A 9,128-nucleotide genomic window follows, 5' to 3' on the forward strand; every position below is an offset into this window, starting at 1 on the left:
AATAATAATTCTGAAGCAGCTTCCATTAGTAAAAGAGTGCTCAGGAATCTTCTTACCTCTGAACATAAGAGATTATTTCCAATCTCTTAAGATGGACATTGTCAAGAGTTGAGTTCCTTACATCTACAAATGAAATACAGATTCAAAAGCTGTAACTGAAACACTGGTAATACAGGCTAAGTCGTTAAGTCTTGGAAGTAAAATGGGAAATAACTTGAAGGGATAAAAATGTTGCTACTATTTAGAAAGTTGAGTATGCTAAGTAGTGTTTGACGAATATGAGAAAAAAATGCACCTGCTTCTGATTCATGCAAACTAAAGTTCCTAAGCCATTGATCTTTCTCACATTTATTGTGTTTATAACAAGAAATAAACATTTAAAACTAAGAAGTCATTACACATTTCTATTTGACTCCAGTTAAAAAATGAATAATAAAAACAATCTAAACTAAATACAACCTGGTACAGTCAAAACTATTGATTTCAAGTTACTTCTATCTCCCTGAGCTTGAGTTAATTCATAATTTCAGCACATTGATCTAGGTTGATCTAGGTTGACTATTCACAGTTCTCAACAATAGACAAAGAGACAACATTATCTCCCCTAATAAACAGCTGATTTGCATGCCGAATTTGCACATTTTCATCTGGAATCCCCAACATAAGAGCTTCCCTTTCAAAGGGGGGAAAACGGAATATCAACCCCTTCATAAATACTTTTGAGTTTCATTTTTACATCCACTGCTTTAGATTTCTTGTTAGGAGCAACTTCCTGACCTTTGGCTGTTCCCAAGCCTTTAGGGTTAGTCTTATCAGGGTAAGCAATGCCTGACTGTATTGCAGGAGAAGGCCTATAATTCTGTGCAGATGATCTAGGCTGGTTTGATGTAGAAGGAATCAATGAGGACAGAAGGTTTAAGGCTTGCAAGCTGCTACTAGTCTCCATCACCTGTTTGTTTGTGGATTGTTGTTTTTCTTTCCATTCTGATTCACATACTGCTCTTTCTTTCTGCAAAACTTTTTGCGCAGCACATATTTTGTGAGAGATTCTTGCTCTAATTTTGCCTAAACTAGCAGGTCGCCTATAAATTTCTTCTACATCAATCATGGCCATGTTGAAATATTTGTCAAATGCTACAATGTAACCTCGGCAGATTCCATGCAAAAAGACAGCACCTCTAGTATTGACCCTTGCAAGGAGACGTTCTTTTACACAGCGTTGTAATAAATTAATGGCCCTTCCGCATTGCTCATTCGGGTGAACACATTTCTCTTTTTTAATTGTTCTTTAGATTGTGAAGTTGTTGCCATTTTTAGCTTTATCATCATCACTAATCAGCAAGGAAAAAGTACACACTAAAAGAAAGGGTGATTATTGCAGTTATTAAAATAAAAAAAAACTTGATTTAAACGTGGTTTTGCTCCATGTGCATAAAGATCGTAATTTCTTATAACTTTTCATATTCGAAATCTGAACTAACGCAAAAGAAACGAATTTATTTATAGAAGTTCAATATTCTCTTGTCCCATTTCTGTAAGCTATGGAAGCCTTAATATAGCATCCATAGCTTGACCAGTCTCAACTTTTTAATTAAGCAACTACAAAACAAAATACTTTTTAAAAAAGAACAAAGCTTATATTAACTGTATCGATTACTTTGGATCAGCCATCGATTTAAATTTGTAATAAGCCTCAGACGACAAGGGGAATAATTCAGCTTCAACCACCTCTTCAGTCAAAAGTACTATTTTTTCCCTTGTTAGAGATACTAAAAAAAGTAATTTTATTATGAATAGTTAATTTACTTATCAGTTAATTTTTTTAATGTTGATTCTTGTGTTGTCAGGTAAAAGAAATAATTGTACAAAATTTCAGCTTGATCCGAGATTGGGTGTCGGAGAAATAGCGTGTACAAACTTTTGGCTCGACAGACAGTCACATATACAGTGTTGTAAAAAATGTATATTTATTTTGAGAATTCAGTAAAGACGACTCAAAACCCGCTTTGGCTGCAATGATAAAGTTGATCTCGAAATGTAACTTTCCGGAAAGGAAGGGGGGTATATATTTTGTTACGACTTGTTACAAGGGGTGGGGAGTTTGAAAACTTATTGCATCATTTAACAAAAAAAGAATTTAACTCTTTCTTTCCGTAATTATTTACCACATTCTGGTGGAATCAACGTTGGTATCGTCAGTTAGGAGAGAAGGAGTTAAATCATGTAGCTAAACTTGTTGAGGTCATGTTGTCATTTTAGCTCTGTTGTTTATGGTCGTTATGTTATCATAGATCCTTGAGCCTCCATTTTGTTTGTAAACAGAAACAGTGGTCCCCTTTTTCTTTTCGCTGGTCTGACTTTCAATGGACCTCATTCACCAATCGTAAACAAACAACAGAAAACGTGATCTTTTTTGTGTTGCGTTAATATCCTCAATCGTTTCCAAACGGTGTATCTATCCCAAGTTTACAAACGGTGTATCTATCCCAAGTTTACAAACGTTGTATCTATCCCAAGTTTACAAACGGTGTATCTATCCCAAGTTTACAAACGGTGTATCTATCCCAAGTTTACAAACGTTGTATCTATCCCAAGTTTACAAACGGTGTATCTATCCCAAGTTTACAAACGGTGTATCTATCCCAAGTTTACAAACGGTGTATCTATCCCAAGTTTACAAACGTTGTATCTATCCCAAGTTTACAAACGTTGTATCTATCCCAAGTTTACAAACGTTGTATCTATCCCAAGTTTACAAACGGTGTATCTATCCCAAGTTTACAAACGGTGTATCTATCCCAAGTTTACAAACGGTGTATCTATCCCAAGTTTACAAACGGTGTATCTATCCCAAGTTTACAAACGGTGTATCTATCCCAAGTTTACAAACGGTGTATCTATCCCAAGTTTACAAACGGTGTATCTATCCCAAGTTTACAAACGGTGTATCTATCCCAAGTTTACAAACGTTGTATCTATCCCAAGTTTACAAACGGTGTATCTATCCCAAGTTTACAAACGGTGTATCTATCCCAAGTTTACAAACGTTGTATCTATCCCAAGTTTACAAACGGTGTATCTATCCCAAGTTTACAAACGGTGTATCTATCCCAAGTTTACAAACGTTGTATCTATCCCAAGTTTACAAACGGTGTATCTATCCCAAGTTTACAAACGGTGTATCTATCCCAAGTTTACAAACGGTGTATCTATCCCAAGTTTACAAACGGTGTATCTATCCCAAGTTTACAAACGGTGTATCTATCCCAAGTTTACAAACGTTGTATCTATCCCAAGTTTACAAACGGTGTATCTATCCCAAGTTTACAAACGGTGTATCTATCCCAAGTTTACAAACGGTGTATCTATCCCAAGTTTACAAACGGTGTATCTATCCCAAGTTTACAAACGGTGTATCTATCCCAAGTTTACAAACGGTGTATCTATCCCAAGTTTACAAACGGTGTATCTATCCCAAGTTTACAAACGGTGTATCTATCCCAAGTTTACAAACGGTGTATCTATCCCAAGTTTACAAACGGTGTATCTATCCCAAGTTTACAAACGGTGTATCTATCCCAAGTTTACAAACGGTGTATCTATCCCAAGTTTACAAACGGTGTATCTATCCCAAGTTTACAAACGGTGTATCTATCCCAAGTTTACAAACGGTGTATCTATCCCAAGTTTACAAACGGTGTATCTATCCCAAGTTTACAAACGGTGTATCTATCCCAAGTTTACAAACGGTGTATCTATCCCAAGTTTACAAACGTTGTATCTATCCCAAGTTTACAAACGTTGTATCTATCCCAAGTTTACAAACGGTGTATCTATCCCAAGTTTACAAACGGTGTATCTATCCCAAGTTTACAAACGGTGTATCTATCCCAAGTTTACAAACGGTGTATCTATCCCAAGTTTACAAACGGTGTATCTATCCCAAGTTTACAAACGGTGTATCTATCCCAAGTTTACAAACGGTGTATCTATCCCAAGTTTACAAACGGTGTATCTATCCCAAGTTTACAAACGGTGTATCTATCCCAAGTTTACAAACGGTGTATCTATCCCAAGTTTACAAACGGTGTATCTATCCCAAGTTTACAAACGGTGTATCTATCCCAAGTTTACAAACGGTGTATCTATCCCAAGTTTACAAACGTTGTATCTATCCCAAGTTTACAAACGGTGTATCTATCCCAAGTTTACAAACGGTGTATCTATCCCAAGTTTACAAACGGTGTATCTATCCCAAGTTTACAAACGGTGTATCTATCCCAAGTTTACAAACGGTGTATCTATCCCAAGTTTACAAACGGTGTATCTATCCCAAGTTTACAAACGGTGTATCTATCCCAAGTTTACAAACGGTGTATCTATCCCAAGTTTACAAACGGTGTATCTATCCCAAGTTTACAAACGGTGTATCTATCCCAAGTTTACAAACGGTGTATCTATCCCAAGTTTACAAACGGTGTATCTATCCCAAGTTTACAAACGGTGTATCTATCCCAAGTTTACAAACGGTGTATCTATCCCAAGATATGTGACAAGGATTGAGGACACCCGTTTACAAACGGTGACGAAACAAAACAGAACAGTTTTTAGATATTGTTATGTAGGCAGTGGAGGTGAGGTGGCTGAGGGGTAAAGCGTTTGACTTCCAAACCAAAACCTGGACAAGATTGGTATTTTTAATTTCATGAACCTTAGAGTGCGTCTTGAGTCCACCCAGCTTTAATGGTTAGCTGACATTAGTTGGGGAAAAGTAAAGGCCTTTGGTCATTGTGCTGGCCACATGAAACCCTCGTTAACACCCACAGCGCAACGACCAATCGCCTTACCTTCCCTAATGTATGTCAGATAGCAATTAGAGATCGTGGACTTACAGGCGTAATTAAAATTGAGAAGTTAAAAATCTGTGTTTAATGGGATTCGTACTTGAAGCCTCTGGAGATACTAACCATGATTAATGAGCATAACTTTATTTTAAATAATTATTTGTTTCCTTTATTTTCAAACATCTACGACTGACCGACATCTAGCGACCATAGACTAGCATCTAGCAACCATAGACCAGCATCTAGCAACCATAGACCATCATCTAGCAACCATAGACCAGCATCTAGCAACCATAGACCAGCATCTAGCAACCATAGACCAGCATCTAGCGACCAGAGACCAGCATCTAGCGACCATAGACCAGCATCTAGCAACCATAGACCAGCATCTAGCAACCATAGACCAGCATCTAGCGACCAGAGACCAGCATCTAGCGACCATAGACCAAACAAACACAAACCAACATCATAACTTTAAAGATTTAAATCCAATTTTTTAATATGATCATTACATATTGTTTTCTTAAAGCAAATGTATTGCAGAGACCAATTAGATTAAACAATATATTAGAGCTCTTCTTAATTAACAGATCTTGATTAAGGATAGATCAACACAGTGTTTCTCAAGCTGCGTTCCGCGGAACCCTAGTTTTCCGCGAGGCCTAAGGTATGTTCCACAAACTACTGGACTAATTAACCAGTAGGCCACCACTTGAATTAACCTCTTGAATTAACCACTTGAATTAACCACTTGAACAAATAGGCAAGTGTTCTTCTCGATACACAGAACGTGGGAAGTGTGCGTTAAGAGAGAGTTTGAGAACCACTGAATTATAACATTATCTCAGTAGGCTACTATCTGACCATAATGTCGTCATGATAAATGCATCCCTAAAAGAAGTAATCAATATAAAACCAGAGTTTTAGACCTTTGGAATCAATGTATCTTATATGATTTACACCTAAGTGGATTCAATTCCCTGCAATGATTTTTAGCAATTAGTTCTAGGCAGTTACAAACACACTAATTAATGTAGGTATTATCTTTTTTTTCTGATAAAATATTTAAAAGGTCATTTACCTGAATTGAATACACAAAATAGAAAAGCGCCGTTGACATACAGTACAAACATTACACTCGTTAGTAGCACTTGGATAGTTCTATGTTCTGATCTGTGATAGAGTACAGACGTACTGTAAACAGCTCACATGGACATCTTTACGTTGAACATCTCTACGCTGAGCATCTTTACGCTGAACATCTTTACTCAACAGGTTAGTCTATGCTCAGAATTTCGCGTTTGACATGATTGGAGAATTTCGCGTCCTGCATGATTGGACAGCTTCGCGTCTGGCATGACAGGGGACTAAGGATTTGAGAGAGAGAGAGAGAGAGAGAGAGAAACGGATAACTGGTTAATGTTCAAGCTCCGGCCAATCCTCGTTCGGGGACAACCCCACATTATATCACAAAGCCTGATTTCTTTCACGAGTTCTACAGGAACGGAATCAGGACCAGTGGCGTGGCATGATACCAGTGGGTCCGGGTTCAAGAATATATTGTTGCACCTGTCAGGGTTGTGTTAAAGTCTTAGCTCGTAAGCCTAGGCCCCTGATATTCAACAGGCACCTTCGTGCGTACAATAAACAATCAACTCGATGTTAACAATATAATTATTTCATAGGATGAATGTACTTTATGATGACAAACTGATGAAATAGTATCCTTGAAGTTAACAAATGTTATAATATAATTGTTATACTAATTAACTGATCATTCTGCACCTTGCTGTCCCACAACGCATCACATTAGTACGCACAAGCACAACACAACGTACTGCTGACTCTAGTCTCTAGTGTAGACCCTCCAATCCCATAGCTAACTTCCCTAAACAGGGGTACACAGTAGTATCTCAAAGACACGTTACACCAGCATAATAACAAAACCACTCAATGAGCTTAAAGGCAAGGCAACAAAGAAAGTGCGTTCAAAAATTGTGCAACTAATTAAAAATTGGTGCTAGAATACCATAACCTACGCACCGACAGGGCCCCTTCCCCCAATAACGTGAATACAATGTATGACAAAACAATTGAGTAATCTGAATGTATCGGTACATTTACCCATAGACATAAATAAATATAGACTGGCCGATTAAAGAGTTTTATGAAACGAAAATTTGTGACTTGCAATTTTGTGTACTTTATTATACAGCATTTATGAGCAGTTTAAAAGTTAAGTATTCATATCTATTTCAGCCACACACCTATATATATTGTAAATAAGGAGGCAGTGTAGTTTTGTTTAATCTCTAAGAATGAAGATCATGTAATTTTTCATAATTCGGAAATCCGAATACAATAGATATACATGTTTTCAAGTTACATGAAGTTACTTCCTTCGGCCAGTCTATATTTATTTATGTCTATGCATTTACCAAAAGACATTCCAATACAAGTAGAGTAGCTTATTAATAATCTTATTACGTTTGACTCTGTTAAAACTCCAACACGAATTAAAAGTCAATGTTTGTACAATTTTTTGAACAGAATGAATCGAGTTAACGGAGTTTCAAATATATAATGAAATTTTTAATGACTTCTAGTTCCCATTCTACACATTGACATTCCTAAAACACGTCTAGGTGTCAAACTTTAAAACATTGATACAAACTAGTATCTAGTTCTACGTCCATTATTTAAGAGTAAGTAAAATCGAATATTTATTTACTGAACATTTCTCTGGCCTTCTAAGTAGCAAAGTAAGAAACCAGTGCATCTATTTCTAAATGCGCGAGCGGTTTCTTCTGATGAAACAATGCCCGGAGGTTATTCTAGTATCCAGTCATATTGGAAGCGCCATATTATAGCTTTAGCCTTGCAGTTTATTTAAGGATAAATGTTGTTTTTTTTTTGCTTTTTACATGGAGCATTTGTTCAGCTAATTCTGCTGACGTCTGATTCTCACATATATGAAAACCTAGAAATGACTAATTTCTATTTCGTTGGTTGTTCCGTCATGGGAGATCACTAGCAATATCAATAAAAAAATACGAATTTGATATCAACTTTTTATTTGTCTTGAGTGCTGGCACCAATGAAAGAGACAAATGGTGCAGAATGGATGTCCTAAAGTGCCGGTATTTTGTTTTCCAGAACTGCATCGCCCAACAGATCTATTATCTCGTTTTGAATCTGTTGGGCTTCGATTTCCTGTCAAATTTGAATATTCATAGCAATTTTCTAAGTAACACAGACTAAAAACTCAAAATACCTAGGTGTTATAATAAATGAAAAACTGTCATGGAATCCCCATATTGATATAACTGATGAAACTATCAAAAAATCTAACAAAGCATTAGGGTTTATTAAAAGAAATTTCTATCAATCAAATAAGAACATAAAACTAAAATGTTATTTAACCTTGGTTAGGCCAATAATAGAGTATGTATCCTTTGTTTGGGACCCCTCTACTCAAGAAAACATTAAGAAACTGGAACAGACACAAAATAGAGCAGTGAGATTCATAACAAACGAATATTCACATTTGACTAGAGAAACACCTTTAGTAAAATCACTAAATTTAGAAAGCCTTCAGGAGAGAAGACTTAAAAGTAAAGTAGCAATCATACATAAAACACTGAACAAATACAAAAACAAAATTTTATAAATACTCAGAAAGACACAAAGATAAAGGCACATTAATCGTCCCAAATGCTAGGACAAATTTGTACAAATACTCCTTCTTCCCTATTGCTTTTTTTTTAAAAAAAAAAAAAAAGGAAACCTCAGAATTTGCGCTATTCAGTTTTAGCTTTATCATCATAGGAATCCTTGGGCCTTAGACCTCTTTTCTTTGCCTCTTTTTTTTGGGCTTTATGTGCCTCATTTATGGGTCATCTTGCCTCTTTAGTGGTAGGTTTTTATTTGTAAGTTCTCATAATTCACAAGTATTAAACCATAAACAACTGAAAAGTGATTAACCTAAAACTATACTAATAGTAATAGAAATATTATTTAATATCAAAGACATACTACCTAACCATTGAAACCAACAGAGACAGAAAATTGATGCAGGTATCCTCTACCCCAGAACTATCAACACAATATCAAATATCCCTGACCCCCAAGCACCCCATTTCTGGAATACTACTTGTACAAGTATATGAAAATCAAACTAGATAATTTTCTACCCTAAAATCCATTATTTTCCTAAATGTCAATTCTAACTGGTTAGGATCAAACACGTTATTATTATATAGAGCTTTGGGCCAGCTAGAGAAT

This window comes from Biomphalaria glabrata, chromosome 11 (assembly GCF_947242115.1).
Source record: "Biomphalaria glabrata chromosome 11, xgBioGlab47.1, whole genome shotgun sequence".
Classification (NCBI taxonomy): domain Eukaryota; kingdom Metazoa; phylum Mollusca; class Gastropoda; family Planorbidae; genus Biomphalaria; species Biomphalaria glabrata.